This window comes from Eumetopias jubatus, unplaced genomic scaffold (genome assembly GCF_037043125.1).
Source record: "Eumetopias jubatus isolate StellerSeaLion01/CBP00866 unplaced genomic scaffold, mEumJub1_p1.0 scaffold_104, whole genome shotgun sequence".
Taxonomy (NCBI): Eukaryota; Metazoa; Chordata; class Mammalia; order Carnivora; family Otariidae; genus Eumetopias; species Eumetopias jubatus.
The window spans coordinates 210301-226469 of NW_028274910.1; positions in this window are offsets into that span (position 1 = coordinate 210301).

Sequence of the window (16169 nt, forward strand, 5' to 3'; positions counted from 1 at the left end):
GATAGGTGCCAGAGAAAACTGGGATCCCTATCTCTAGCTTGGTTGGGGCTTACTTGCACAGTAGCGGTTGGAGGATGCCCAGGGGTGGTAAGAAGGGACCAGCCCTGATGCACAAGCACTTTTCAAAGTAGCTTCATAGCTTCTGCTGTCCTTCTGGCCAAAGCAAGTCACCTGTTCAGGCCCAGATTCAAGGGGGTGGAAAATAAACACCATTTCTCCTCTCCCTTCCCTTCTTCCCTTCCATTTCCTTCCCTTTCTTTCTTTCTTTCTTTTTTCTTTCTTTCTTTCCTTCCTTCCTTCCTCCCTCCCTCCCTTCCTTTTAAAAAGATTTTATTTATTTGACAGAGAGAGACAGCTAGAGAGGGAACACAAGCGGGGGGAATGGAAGAGGGAGAAGCAAGCTTTCTGCTGATGCAGGGCTCTATCTCAGGACCCTGGGATCATGACCTGAGCCGAACGCAGATGCTCAATGACTGAGCCACCCAGGCGCCCCAACACCACTTCTTGATGGAAGGAGGGGCAACACGGCAAGGCAAACAGGAGGCGTATAGGGAGGGGTGAGGTTCTGGCCATTTTTGAAGCCTCCTACCCTGGGCTAAGGGATGAAGAAAACATAAAGTTCTACATGCTTGGAGGTTGGGTTAGAAAGAGCAGAAATACATGCACCCACTTTGTGGAATGCGCCTAAATACCTTACATCTTAAAATCTGATCTGCTTACCCTCTGATCTGGAGAGATTAACCCAGAAGTTATGCAGAGCATTTTGGACAAGTATTTAACCCAGCTCTCACAATCCGGGTGTCTCGAAAAACAGACTCAGATACTTTGTCTTTCCCTGGTTCTTTTGGATTCTGAGACATTTTAAAAATAAAAGTGAACACTGCATTTAAGCAGTTGGAAGCATTCCTGGTTTCTAATCAGCCTATGGCTGCAGGGGCACTCCCTCAGAACAAACCTCATGTTCTGAGTCCTCCCACTACCAACAGTTTACAGCCTACTGCATCATAAGCACAGTATATGGGGTTGACAGGATTTTTGGAGACCTTAAAAACATTTTTTTTGAGTCATGAAAACATTTTTAATTCAAAATTGCAAAAGATACTGAAAAATCTAAATGCACATATATCATTAAAATAATTTGAAGGCAATTTCTAGGTATTTTTACTTCCTTAGAATTTTCGATTAGAGATGCCCCCCAAAATCACACAGCCAATAGCAATTTAAATGACTTCTTTATAGTCAAATAAATCCAAAAGTAAAATGATAAATATTCCTTCAAACTTTTTTCATGGCAAGAATCCAAAAAATCCAAAAAAGATACTGAACGTACCATGGGGATGAATGACTGTGTTCGGTAGGTCTGGAGGTCCCTAATATAAACATCTGCTGAGGGTCTCCGGGGGGTCGTAAAACACCCCGGGGGCAGGGAGGCGACTCTACCGAGTTGGCAAGGGCCTCACATTCAGGGCTATCTACGCTTCCCGAGCGGGCAAACCCGTTAGCAGAGCCACAGAAGCCAGGGTTCCAGGGGTCCGCCCAAAACGTGTCCGAAGCCAGTCCTTCCTGGCCTTTGACCTGCTTTGGCGGAGCCCAAGTTTTCGTGGGAGACCGGCTTGACCCTGCGCAGTGCTCTGCCGGCGGGGCCGGGCGCCGGGCCACGATGATTCCCTTCTGCCGGGAACAACTGCACCGAGACTGTGGCCGGCCGCCCACCTGCCACTGCGACAGAGGGAAGAACCCGTTCCAGCAAACCGACCCGCGCCCCGTCCCCACCGGGCCGGGTACTGCTCCTGACAGCCTGGCTCCGGCCTCCACTTCCTGGGGGCGTGGCCCCGCCTCCTCTCCCCAGTAGGCCACGCCCCTCGGCGGCTCCCGTTCGCAGACGTCACGGCGCGCTTCTCTGACGCCAAAGCGCCTTCCTCTGACGTCAGGTCCCGCCCCAGCCCCGCCCCGCGCCCGCCCTCCGCAGCTAGAGCGGCTTCGCCTGAGGCGGCGGCTGGGGCGGCAACTGAGGCGGCTGAGGCGGCTGAGGCGGTCGAGGGGGCCGAGGCGGCGGCGGCGGGGGTCGCGGTAGCCGACCCTGCGGACGGCGGCCCGCTGTCAGTCCGCTCCCGTCCCGGACCGGCGGGCGATGGTGCGGCGGAGCGCGCGGATGCGGGCGGCGCGGCGGCGGGCATGAGGGAGGATGGAGGAGCAGGACGAGGTGTCGGCGCGGGAACAGCACTTCCAGAGCCAAGTGCCGGAGACCACGGTGAGTCGGCCCGGGCCCGTCGCCCCTCCCGCCCCTCCCCCCGCCGCGCCCGGCGCCCCCCGCCCTCGGCCACGCCCCCCGCCCCTCCCGCCCCTCCCCCCGCCGCGCCCGGCGCCCCCGCCCTCGGTGCGGGGTGCCCCCTGCCCCTGAGCCCCCGCCTCCTCCACGGGCCCCCCGCGCCGGAGCTCCGGGGGGCGCAGCGCCGTGCCGTCGGGCGGGCGGACCTCCCGGCGGGGAGCACCTGCGTGGTGCCCTCGGCGCCCTTCTCGGAGCGCGCGTCGGGACCCGGGGGCGGCCCCGGCCCGGCCGCGGCGCGGGCTGTGCGGACTGCCGAGCGCCGTTGGCTCAGCCCTGCGGGTTTGCGTGGGGAGCCCGGCGGCGCGGGCGGCGGCGCGGGGGCTCCCTGTTCCGTCGCTGCGGCGCCGCCGGGACGTCCGCTGTGGTTGCCTTCCGCCGCGCGGCGCGGAGTGTGCTCGGCTCTGTGTCTCGTACCGGCCCGGGGCCCGTTGTACGTGTTCGCGTCCCCTCGCCCAGCGGCCGGCCCGCCCGTCAGCCCCGCGCTCGGCCGCGGCCCTCGCTGCGGCTGGGAAAGTTCTGCCGTGGCGTTGCCTCCTTCGGGCCCTTCTGGACCCTGCAGCCGGGGGACCGCCGCAGTCGTAGCTTGCGGTAGAGAGCGCTCTGAGCGAGTGGCCGTGTGGCTGTAGCCGCTCTCCGCCCTCGCGACGGGCGCTCCGGCAGTCCCCGGCCTGGGCTGCAGCGCGTCGTGTTTTCTGGTGCCCGGCCGTGTGCGCCTCTGGTCGGGGCTGTGCCTCGGAGAGGGACCCCTGCCTGCCGGTTCCCGGGTGCGCGGCCGCGGTGCCCTCCCGCAGCTCCGCGCCGGGCCCGCTGGCTGCTCTTTACCGACGCTCAGCACGTTCTTCTAATGTAAGCCATTGCAGTAAGCGTCTCGTATTTATTGCACAAAAACTGTGTTCGCACTTCCCTGACGATTAATGAATTTGAGTACCTTTTCATATACTTACGGTCATTTGCCACTCTTGTGAAGCATCTTCAAGTCTTGTCCCCATTTTTAAATTAGTCCTTTAATCTCTTAAATATTGATTTGCAACTTTTATGTTTTCCGAATAGGATAGTTTGGTCGAATATACGTATTGCAATTTTTTTTCCATTTTGTGGATGCTTTAACACTCAGTGATATATCTTCTGATGAGAAATTCTTAATTTTCATATAGTTCACTTTAACAGACATTGTTTTCTGGTGAGTTCTTTCTGTGTCTTGTTTAAGAAATCTTTGCCTATTCCAAAATTATGAAGGTATTCTCTGTGTTTTCTTTAAATGCTTTATTGATCCTCTCCACCCATTCAGATCTGCAGTTCATCTGGAATTTATTTTTTGTGTATGTTTTGAGGTAGGAGTCTTTTTTTCCGCCCCACCTGGATGTCCAGTCGCTTTAGCACCATTTAGGACCTTTGTCATGACTTAGGTAACTATAATCGTGGGGTTTAATTTTGTAATCCATGCTGTTCCATTGAGCTATTTGTTTTCGGCTTTACTTTTTAATTAATTAGATATTCTGTCATTTGGATTGAGAAAAAGACTCATGTTATAGTAGCCAGGAGCTTTATTACCTTTGCCACTCTGAAAACGACTTAGTTTTGGCACTGATTTTAAAGTTCCTTAGTTCTGCCCCTTGTCACCCCAGCTTCCTCTGAGCCAGCACCTCTGGGTGGTGAACGTACTCCACCCTCTACAGAAGCTGTGCAGAAGTGAGCACGTTCACTGGGTTTCCCGTCTTTGGCATTCTTTTCTCAAATTATTCATATTTAGAGTGAACATAGATACTTGAGTTTTTTCTAGGACATGCTGCCAATTCTTAGTTAACTCTTTTTTGGTTTTGCCATGTAATGCTGTAAGTTTTACCTTTCTGATACAGTATACATCGCATGTGGTTAACATTTTTAAGTGTACAATTCAGTGGCATTAAGTACAGTCACATCTTGTGCAACCGTCACCACTGCACATCTCTAGAACTTTGCTGTTATTCCAAGCTGAAACTGTCCCCATGAGTCATTAACTTACCATTCCTTTCTTCTTCCGGCTTTTGGTAACCACCATTCTACTTATGTCTCTATGAATCTGACTATTCCAGTTATCATATAAGTGGACTCGTACAGTATTTGTCCTCTCATGTCTGGCTTATTTCAATCAGCATAAGGTTTTCAGGTTTCATGCATCTCGTAGCATGTGTCCGAATTTTTTTCCTTTTTGACATTGGATGATATTCACTTGTATGGACATAACCCTATTTTGTTTACCCATTCATTCATCACTGGACATTTGGGTTGTTTCCTGGCCTTTGTAAATAGTGCTGCTATGAACACAGGTGTACAAATACAAATACCTCTTGGAAATCTTGCTTTCAGTTCTTTTAGGTATGTGTATACCGAGAAGTGGAATTGTGGCATCATATAAAAAAATTCTACGTTTAATTTTTTTGTGAAAAATTGCTGCAGTGGCTGTACCATTTCACAGTCCCACCAGCAGCGCTCCAGGATTCCAGTTTCTCCACTAACACGTGTTGTTTTAAAATATAATTGTTATCCTAACGGGTGTGCAGTGGTATCTCATTGTGGCTTTTATTTGCATTTCCCTGATGGTTAGTGATGTTGAGCACTGTTTTATGTTCTTCCTGGCCATTTGTATATCTTCTTTGGAGAAATATCTCTTTGAATCCTTTGCCCGTTTTGAATTGGGTTGTTTTGTTGTTGACTTTCAGGAGTTCTTTATATATTCTGGATATTAATCCCTTATTAAATATCAATTTGCAAATATTTTCTCCCATTCTGTGGGTTGCCTTTTACTCTATTGATGATGTTCTTTGATGCACCGCAGTTGTTAATTTTGATGAAGTTCATTTTATACATCTTTTTTTTCTTTTTTTGCCTGTGTTTTTGGTGTTATATTAAAGAAATCATCACCAAATCTAATGTCATAAAGATTTCTATCTATGTTTTCTTCTTAAGAGTTTTAACTCTTACATTTGGGGTCTTTGATCCATTTTGAGTTAATTTTTGTATATTGTGTAGTGTTTAACTTATAAATACTCATGTAATAATCCTTTTTTGTCTTTAGTATTATGAATATCTGAGTTCTCTTGTCAATTACTTCAATGATTACGTAGCTAAAATCTATTAACCAGGTGGCAATGATCTATTTTCTTTCTTCCTGTTGCTGGCTTTTTTTTTTCCTTTTTATTTTGAACTTCAGGTGCACAGAATTGGATTAATTATAATCCTTGGTTCATACACAAATTTTTCATTGGTTCATGTGTGACCTGCTTTTGATTAACCTATTTTTAAATAGTATGCACACATGAACTGTTACCCAGGATACTAAACCACTGACTCGAGCTTGTTAAGTATCCAGCAGGAGAACTGAAATATGGACAGTAATTTATATGTTCCTGTTCTTTATACCTGCCATAGTTGCACAGCATCACTTGTCTTTTGGTCCATCTCTTCTTTAAGTAGGCTCCACACCTAGCATGGAGCCCAGCAGGGGGCTTGAACTCACAACCCTGCGATCAAAACCTGAGCTGAGATCAAGAGCTGGTCGCTTAACTGACTGAGCCTCCCAGGCACCCCAGTACTCTATTCTTCAAGTGCATTTACTTAGATGGTACGTTCCAAATGGTTTTCTTATGTTGCCACTTTCACTGATATAGCTGTTACTTTAAAATGGTCACAGATTAATACATAACAGTACCAAAATAGCCTCATAATCCCTTTATTAAATTAATAATAAATAACATTTATTGAGTGCTTACTAGGTATCTCATTTGAGTTTCACAACAAGCATATGAAGTAGGTATTTCGCAGCATGTAGCCAAGGCGGCATAGTCAGTGTGTGATGGAACGAGAGTTTGAATCCAGGCAGGCTGATTTCATAGCCTGTACTATATTTACAGTCTTAGAAAGTTTAAATCTCCGCCATAACAGGGTTATGTCGGATCCAGCTAGATTGGTTACATAAAATGCTTGTTGTAAGGCTAATGAAAGGACCAAGGAGAACTGGTGAAACTAGCTGGCAGGGAATTTTGGGGTCTAGCTGCACAATTTAAATTCTTCCTTATTCTGGCTATGGTTTAAGCTCCCTAACTTGGTGTAGTATTTTTGGTGCAGTTCTGGGGTTCACTAGGACTTTTACAACAGGGGAGACTTTAGGACCCTCTAATTTTCTTGGCTTCCTTTTGGCCACATAGAGTGAGGATATACTGGAGATGCCAGGAATCATGCTCTCTCTACTGCTTCCCTAGGTCAGTTTACCTGCCTTTTTCTACCAGGGTCTTGCCTTCATCTCCATGGCTCACTCCATGTACTGCAGATAAAAACTTTAGCCCTTCCCTCTTGAGAATAGAGGTCGGGCAGAAGATGGGAGCCAATCATCAGTCTTGTATCTAAATTTGAAATGCAGGTGTCTGGAGGTCTGTAAGTTTTTTCTGAGCTTTGTCACTGCTCTCCAGCCAAAGACCACCAGGAATATACCGGTAGTTGGACAAGTTGGGTTGATTGCATGTTGCAGTAAGGGAAAATGCACACCATTGGGAATTGTGGGGTGTTTCAATAAGAGAGCATTTGAAAGGAACTTTTAAAAATAGGATTTGGGCTTGTGTGGGGTGATTTGGAAAGAGTTCAAAGAAATGGGGCTTTGATTTGTATTGGATGCTGTTAGGAAGCAGAGATAATTCTATGATTGAGTATCTTAATCTTATATAGAAGGAAAGAAGACTGGGTGGGTTGAACTTAAAACTTATTGTTAATAAGAAGCAAGTCCTTCATGTAAGCCATGGTGGGGAGATATTTAGTCATTTTTATGATTTGGATGGTATTCATGTTTTTGGCTTTGTTCAGGCATGATTACAGAGTGATGTTTATTCTTTGTCCATTATGGTCACAGAGTGCCCTTCTCTGATGTTGATGTTCTCTGAAGTTGTTTATTTTCAAGAGGAGAATCCTCAAGACCTAGCTGTGAGTGCCTCACTCTGAGCTGCTAGCCAGTTTGTAGCAACAAGGCCTAGCTGATAGTAGCAGGGCTTCCAGATGTCAGGGGCTGCTTTTCTCTTTCTCAGTGTGTTCCGTAAAGTCTTACAGTTGAACGGCATAGTAGATACAAATCCAATAGCTAACATATATTGACTTTATAACATAGGTGAGCAAAAAGGAACGGGATAGAGGTATAGAGGATTCTTTGTATTTGATTTTGCTAAACTGGATTAAATGAACTTCTGGGAGGTGGCACAGTAGCCCATGAAGATGTTCGTGTGGGAATCTCTGGAACCTGTATGTTATCATAAATGGCAGAAGGGCTTTGCAGCTGTGATTGTGTTAAGGGCGAGATGGTCCTAGGTTATCTGGGTGAATGCAGTGTAATCGCAAGGGTCCTTTAAGAGGGAGGTGGGAGAGTCAGAGTCAGAGAAGGAGATGTGACAACAAGCGGAGGGTGGAGTGAAGCACTCTGCAGGTAAGGAAATTGAATAGCCTCTAGAAGCTGGAAAAGTCAAGAAAATGGATTCTCCCTAGAGTCCACATCACGGAAGGAACTAGCCTTGCTGACATCTTGATTTTAGCCAGCGATACCCATGCTGGATTTGTGACCTTTAGAACTATGAGGTAATAAATTTATGTTAGGTGCTCAGTTGCCGTAGTTGGTTACAGCAGCCACTCAGAATCCTTTATCAGGAGGCTTTGACCTTCACCGCTCTCCTTGTGAGTATACTTCACTTCTCTCTAGTTTTTTACTTGGGGTTGAAGGAGACTGAGGCATTTCTGATTGCATGTAAGATTTTTTTTTTCTTTTTATTCTTTCCATCTTAAGTGATAGTTGGAAGTACATTTCCTGAGAGGTATAGGCATCCAAAGAATGCCGTATCATTTCAGGACGATTTCTAGTGTTAGTTTTCCTTTTGTTTCCAAGCTAATTTTATACAGTAGGATAGAATATACTCTGAGAGCTGTATGCTCTTGTTTTATTCTGCACTGTATTTGTAGAAGGTAATTGTAGATATTTACTCATGATGTGGTTTTGAAGATTATATACAAATATAGTAATATAGGTTAATTTTCTGAAAACCTTGGTGGTAAGATAATTCAAAGAACTTAAGACATCATAAGAAAAAACACACATGAGGTGATAAAGTTCAGAATTTATCTTTGAAAGCCCTTGTAAATGTTTTAACACTTAAGATGAAACAGTTCAAAAAGGGTACACAATAAAGACAATAAATTCTAATTTTACAGTTAATATCTGTTATCTGTTGTATGTTAGAATTTTCAGAATCCCCTTCCCTAGAATTTCAGTGGGATCCTTGTGATGCATTTTGGATTGTTTTGAATAATATGCATTATGAGAAGTATTTCCTTATGTCTGTTCTTTCATCCAGATGTCTTTCTGATTTTTGGCTCAGAGTTGTTGACTCCTGGGACCCAACTCCTCACTATCATTCCACTGGCACAGAAGAACTTGTGTGCTGGAGGTGGGGGATGCTTTGGGTGACTTTTCCCGATTGCTGCGTGGAGAACCCTAGCTCTGTGTCAGAGCACTTGTTATCTTTTATGTTCCTGTTTTTCTCCTGCCCCCACAGATGGTAGTGCGGTCCCTCTGCAGCTCGGATTTGCCTTCCCGAGGTGACATTGTAAAAACTACTTCTCTGTCATCCCACTTTACTTGTCTTTCCATTGCTGACCCATCGCCACCAGGAGTGACTTGAAATTTGGTGGTGCCAGAAATTTTTTTTTTTTAAAAAGCTTTGTATAATTAAATTTGCATGGACTTCAAATTGTGTGAGGGGAACTTGAAGTTGGAGAGGGAATAAAATATCATTTTCTTTTCTTTGTGGGTCTTTTTGTGGCAGTACTCATAATAAAACTTGTGTTTCAGTTGTGTAGGCCATAGATTCTCTAGATAGAATTGTTAAAGTATTCTGATACTTAATATCAGTTTTTCACATGTCTTCGGGGCTTAGGCTTCAGGAACATTCCACATATCCTTTAATAAATTAATTTTTTTTAGAGAGAGAAGGAGAGAGTGGGGGGGGAGGGGCAGAGGCAGAGGGAAAGAATCTTAAGCAGGCTCCCAGCACAGAGCCTGATACAGGGCTTGATCTCATGACCCTGATATCATGACCTTACCCGAAACCAAGAGTCAGATGCTTAACCGATTGAGCCACCTAGGTGCCACCTGCCCCACATAGTCTTTAAAGTACAGTTTTTGGCCTTTAGAAGTCATTCATCTAACAGTATTTTAATTTTTCTCAAATCTGTGTATTTTTCAAAGAGCACCATAACTAAATATGGAATTTGACAAAAAGCTGGCCATCCAGGACTGCAAGCAGGATTGTTTCACTAGCATGCTAATTCATGATTCTGTAGTGATTCTATGGGATTCATGGATGAGTTTATTGATGTTGTATATTTGAATATCAGATATATTATTGAGGCCTATACCATTGTTATTCATAGTGTAATACTTTCTTTCAAAACTCCAAATTTTAACTTATTGAGAGCCTGAGCTTCTCTTTATTGCACAACAGTGCTGAAAGCTGAACAAGGAGGTAGATTTGTTGGGTTTGGATTGGGGCAGTGTAGGTTCCAGTCATATATTTGCTATTTACTAGCTGTGTGCTACTGGGTGAGTTCCTTAATCTCTTGGAACCTTAATGTTTCTTTTCTTGTCTGTGAAAATAGGAATTATAACACCTACCTTAGGGATGCCTGGGTGGCTCAGTTGGTTAAGCATCTGCTGTTGGCTCAGATCATGATCCCAGGGTCCTGGGATCGAGTCCTGCATTGGGCTCCCTGCTCAGCGGGGAGCCTGCTGCTCCCCCTGCTTGTGTGCTCTCTCTCTTTCTGACAAATAAATAAAATCTTTTTTTTGATTTTTTAAAATTAATTCAGAGTGATAGAAACATTGCAAAAATAGCACGGTGAATCCTCATATACTCTTTTTTTTTATCATGTTAATCACCATACATCACATCATTAGCTTTTGATGTAGTGTTCCATGACTCATTGTTTGTGCATAACACCCAGTGCTCCACGCAGAACGTGCCCTCTTTAATACCCATCACCAGGCTAACCATCCCCCCACCCCCCTCCCCTCTAGAACCCTTAGTTTCTTTCTCAGAGTCCATAGTTTCTAGTGGTTTGTCTCCCCCTCCAATTCCCCCCCTTCATTTTTCCCTTCCTGCTATCTTCTTTTTTTTAACATATAATGTATTATATGTATAATATAATGTATTATTTGTTTCAGAGGTACAGGTCTGTGATTCAACAGTCTTAGACAATTCACAGCATTCACCATAGCACGTACCCTCCCCCACTGTCTTTCACCCAGCCACCCCATCCCTCCCACCCCCCACCACTCCAGCAACACTCAGTTTGTTTCCTGAGATTAAGAATTCCTCATATCAGTGAGGTCATATGATACATGTCTTTCTCTGATTGACTTATTTCGCTCAACATAATACTCTCCAGTTCCATCCACGTTGTTGCAAATGGCAAGATTTCATTCCTTTTGATGGCTGTATAATATTCCATTGTGTATATACACCATATCTTCTTTATCCATTCATCTGTCAGTGGACATCTTGGCTCTTTCCATAGTTTGGCTATTGTGGACATTGCTGCTATAAATATCGGGGTGCACATACACCTTCGGATCCCTCCATTTGTATCTTTGGGGTAAATACCCAGTAGTGCAATTGCTGGGTCGTAGGGTAGCTCTATTTTCAACTTTTTGAGGAACCTCTATACTGTTTTCCAGAGTGGTTGCACCAGCTTGCATTCCCACCAACAGTGTAGGAGGGTTCTCCTTTCTCCACATCCCGCCAACATCAGTTGTTTCCTGAATTCTTAATTTTAGCCATTCTATGAGGTGTGAGGTGGTATCTCATTGAGGTTTTGATTTGGATTTCCCTGATGCCGAGCGATGTTGAGCACTTTTTCTTGTGTCTGTTGGTCATTTGGATGTCTTCTTTGGAAAAATGTCTGTTCATGTCTTCTGCCCATTTCTTGATTGAATCATTGTTCTTTGTGTGTTGAGTTTGGTAAGTTCTTTATAGATTTTGGATACTAGCCCTTTATCTGATATGTCATTTGCAAATATCTTCTCCCATTCTGTCGGTTGTCTTTTGGTTTTGTTGACTCTTTCTTTTGCCGTGCAGAAGCTTTTTATCTTGATGAAGTCCCAATAGTTCATTTTTGCCCTTGCTTCCCTTGCCTTTGGCGATGTTTCTAGGAAGAAGTTGCTGCAGCTGAGGTCGAAGAGGTTGCTGCCTGTGTTCTCCTTTAGGATTTTGATGGAATCCTGTCTCACATTTGGGTCTTTCAGCCATTTGGAGTATTACTCATGTAATAATCCTTTTTTGTCTTTAGTATTATGAATATCTGAGCTGAAGGCAGTCGCCTAACCAACTGAGCCCCCCAGGCGCCCATTACTTAAATATTTTTTAAAAAGAACAGGAAGGGGCACCTGGGTGGCTCAGTTGGTTGAGCAACTGCCTTCGGCTCAGGTCATGATCCTGGAGTCCCGGGATCGAGTCCCACATCGGACTCCCAGCTCAGCGGGGAGTCTGCTTCTCCCTCTGACCCTCTTCCCTCTCGTGCTTTCTATCTCTCATTCTCTCTCTCTCAAATAAATAAAATCTTAAAAAAAAAAACAGGAAGGATTATACTAAATCTGGAATTTCATATTTTTACTTTCTTCCTTATACTTCTTTGAATACATTAGATTTTTTAAAAAAATTTTATTTTTAGGTAATCTCCATACCCACTGTGGGGCTTGAACTTACAACCCTGAGATGAAGAGTTGCGTGTTCTACCCACTGAGCCAGCCAAGTGCCCCTGAATTGATTGAATTTTTAATAAGGATTTTTATTTATGTAATTGGGAAAAAAATAACACTATTTTCAATATGAACAAAATAAAATGGATTCTAATAACCATGCTGGAAAGCAATATGATGGAGTATTTATACACTATGATTCAATAACCTTATTCCTGGGAATTTATATTGCATTTATGTAAAAATGTGACTTGTATGCATTAAAATTTTCTTTGTCTCATTATCTTAAACCATGAAAAACTAAAGAGAACCATTCATCTATTGTTAGATAATTAGTTTTTTTTTTTTTTTTACTACTTATGATGTTAATAATCACAATAATGTAATAGCAGCTACTAGAGAATTTAGGAGCAGGAAGACATCTGTCAGCTACACCTTTGGGAATAAACTGGTAAGACAAGAAGTAAAGATTTAAATCCTTAGCGGGTTACCCAAGAGAATAACAAAGAGTAATAATATAATAAATGCCAGAGGAGGAAGTGGAAGACAGGTAGTAGTGGTAATAGTCATTGATTGGCGTAAATCCTCAGTATCAGAAAGCTAATCGGTAAATTCTGAACTTCTGTATTGGGTAGTCAGTATATATTGTTAATGTCAGTAAACTGAAACATTTCCTAGTATTACGGAAATGGCTTAGGAAAACAACAGATTGCCTATGGAGGAGAGTTGGATGGAAGTTTTTTTTTTTTAATACTTTTTTTCCTGAGAGAGAGTTTGTGTGAGCAGGGGGAGGGGCAGAGGGAGAGTGAGAGAGAGGATCTCAAGTAGACTCCACGCTGAATGCGGAGCCTGATGTGGGGCTTGATCTCACAACCCCAAGATGATGACCTGAGCAGAAACGAAGAGTCGGCCACTTAACCAACCGAGGCACCGAGGCGCCCCTGGCAGTCTTTCCTTGAGGTCTGTATATCACATGCTTGTATATCTCTGACACAACAATTTATATATATATATATATATATATATATATATATATGTATATATGTATATATATATGTTATTGTTATGTTAATCACCATACATTACATCATTAGTTCTTGATGTAGGGTTCCATGATTCATTGTTTGTGCATAACACCCAGTGCTCCATGCAGAACGTGCCCTCCTTAATACCCATCACCAGGCTAACCCATCCCCCCACCCCCCTCCCCTCTAGAACCCTCGGTTTGTTTTTCAGAGTCCATCGTCTCTCATGGTACGTCTCCCCCTCCGACTTACTCCCCTTCATTCTTCCCCTCCTGCTATCTTCTTCTTTTTCTTTTTTCTTAACATATCTTGCATTATTTGTTTCAGAAGTACAGATCTGTGATTCAACAGTCTTGCACAATGACACAACAATTTTTAAGTCATTCCTTAGAGATTTAGCTTCCATTCCTTCACTTGAAAATTTACATTATTTGAAAAAATTAAAACCAAGTAATATAATTTTTACATTATTTCTTTTTTCCACATTTAGCATTCATTTCTTAGACCACTGGTTCTCAACTGGGTCCCCTCCCCACCCCCCCAGAAAACATGTAGTAGTGTAACAACTTGAGGGGTGGATTATGTGTTGGCATCTAGCGGGTAGAGGACCAAGATGATACTACACTCCTACATTGCAAGGACCCTCACAGCAACAAGGAATTATTTGGCCTAAAATGTTAAGAGTGCCAGGGTGGAGGAACTCTCTTTTAGACTAACTGCCAAAAAATACATAAGCACAGAAATAATTACATAATCAACACAATTTGAATAGCCTCTTACAAGTAATGCTTGTTTTCTATTATAAGTTGCCTTAGTAGGGAATGCTTATATTAATTTAATTGGAACATTGTAATAACTGAATTCCTTTCTCTTTAAAAAAAAATAGGCACATTAAGAGATTAAAGGATAGATCATTCCAAACTACTTAGTATTAAAATGGGGGAGAAAGCACTTTCCATTATGATCTTACACCTTGTGTTTTTTTAAAAAATGATTAAAATAATGTTTACTCTGTCAACCAGAAACTTATATTTAAAATTAAAAGTAAAACAGAATAAGTTAGAAAGAAGCCCTGGCATAACTCATCTGGATTAAGTCTATGCAGAGACTGCATATCAGAGGAAGATCCCAAGCAGCTGCCAAATGATGAATCCAAGAGAGTTCTCCAAGAGAATAAGTATTTTTAAAACAGTATTTTACATCATATACACCATACACAAAAAATAATTTCCAAGTAAATCAAAGAACTAAAGCTAAGAGCTAAAACAATAAAACATATAGGTGACTTCTGGTTTCCAGTCCAATTTGAAAAGAGCTTGGAGTCATCATTCCCAAACTCCCAATAGTGAGAAAAGCTGAAGAACTGGAAAATCAGCAGCTCTTCTTAGATTCGTCAGAGAATTGAGATCATAGGGCACATTGCTGCCTTGAAAACTGGAAAGAGAGGTGGGTACCTAGAATCATAGCTTACCCAAAACAAAAGCCTATATAGCAGAAGCCTGCTAAGTAGCTAGTACTGGTAGGAACACTTAAGCTGTAATTAATTAATTGATGGAGGTTTAGTGTGGACTAACCAGAGTTTGAACCTCCAGAGGTCTAGTCTTCATAGGGGGTGCTTCTACACTTTAATGAGTTTTACTTCTAAGAGCTCTGTTGGGTTCTCAGGTAAAAAAAAAAAAAAAAAGTCCCCTAGTGCTTCTGGCAGGGGGGAGGGAAAGTAACCATTCTGGAAAATAACCAGAACATTTTGTTCACCTTGACAAAAGGCCAGCTCTCGAGGGAAATTGTTTTTACCAGAACCACCCCTTTCTACCATATCAGTCAGGCTTCTGTATAATAACAGGGGATTACAGCTAAAAGAACTGCAAGGCTCAGACTCTCTTTAAGAGGAAGTCTATAGAAAACCAGAGGCAACAGGTGAGACAAAACCAAGCACCCTAGAGGACATTCTAGCCTCTGGCTCCTACAGCTTCATCAAACAGTAAACAGCCCAGCTCACAGCCAGATAAACATAAACCTCACTGAAGACCTATTTACCCTAGTTCCTCTTACCCTCTATATAATGTCTTTTTTTTCTTTAAATTTTGTTATGTTAATCACCATACATTACATCATTAGTTTTGTTATGTTAATCACCATACATTACATCATTAGTTTTTGATGTAGTGTTCCATGATTCATTGTTTGCATATAACACCCAGTGCTCCACACAGAATGTGCCCTCTTTAATACCCATCACCAGGCTAACCCATTCCCCCACCTCCCTCCCCTCTAGAACCCCCAATTTGTTTTTCAGAGTCCATCATCTCTCATGGTTCGTCTCCCCCGATTTACTCCCCTTCATTCTTCCCCTCCTGCTATCTTCTTTTTTTTTCTTAACATATATTGCATTATTTGTTTCAGAGGTACAGATCTGTGATTCAACAGTCTTGCACAATTCACAGCGCTCACCATAGAACGTACCCTCCCCAATGCCTATCACCCAGCCACCCCACCCCTCCCACCCCCCACCACTCCAGCAACCCTCAGTTTGTTTCCTGAGATTAAGAATTCCTCATATCAGTGAGGTCATATGATACATGTCTTTCTCTGATTGACTTATTTCACTCAGCATAACAACCTCCGGTTCCATCCACGTCGTTGCAAATGGCAAGATCTCATTCTTTTGATGGCTGCATAATATTCCATCGTGTATATATACCACATCTTCTTTATCCATTCATCTGTCGATGGACATCTTGGCTCTTTCCACAGTTTGGCTATTGTGGACATTGCTGCTATACACATCGAGGTGCACGTACCCCTTCGGATCCCTCCATTTGTAGCCTTGGGGTAAATACCCAGTAGTGCAATTGCTGGATCGTATGGTAGCTCCATTTTCAACATTTTTAGGAACCTCCACACTGTTTTCCAGGGTGGTTGCCCCAGCTTGCATTCCCACCAACAGTGTAGGAGTGTTCCCCTTTCTCCGCATCCCCTCCAACATCTGTCGTTTCCTGACTTGTTAATTTTAGCCATTCTGACTGGTGTGAGGTGGTATCTCATTGAGGTT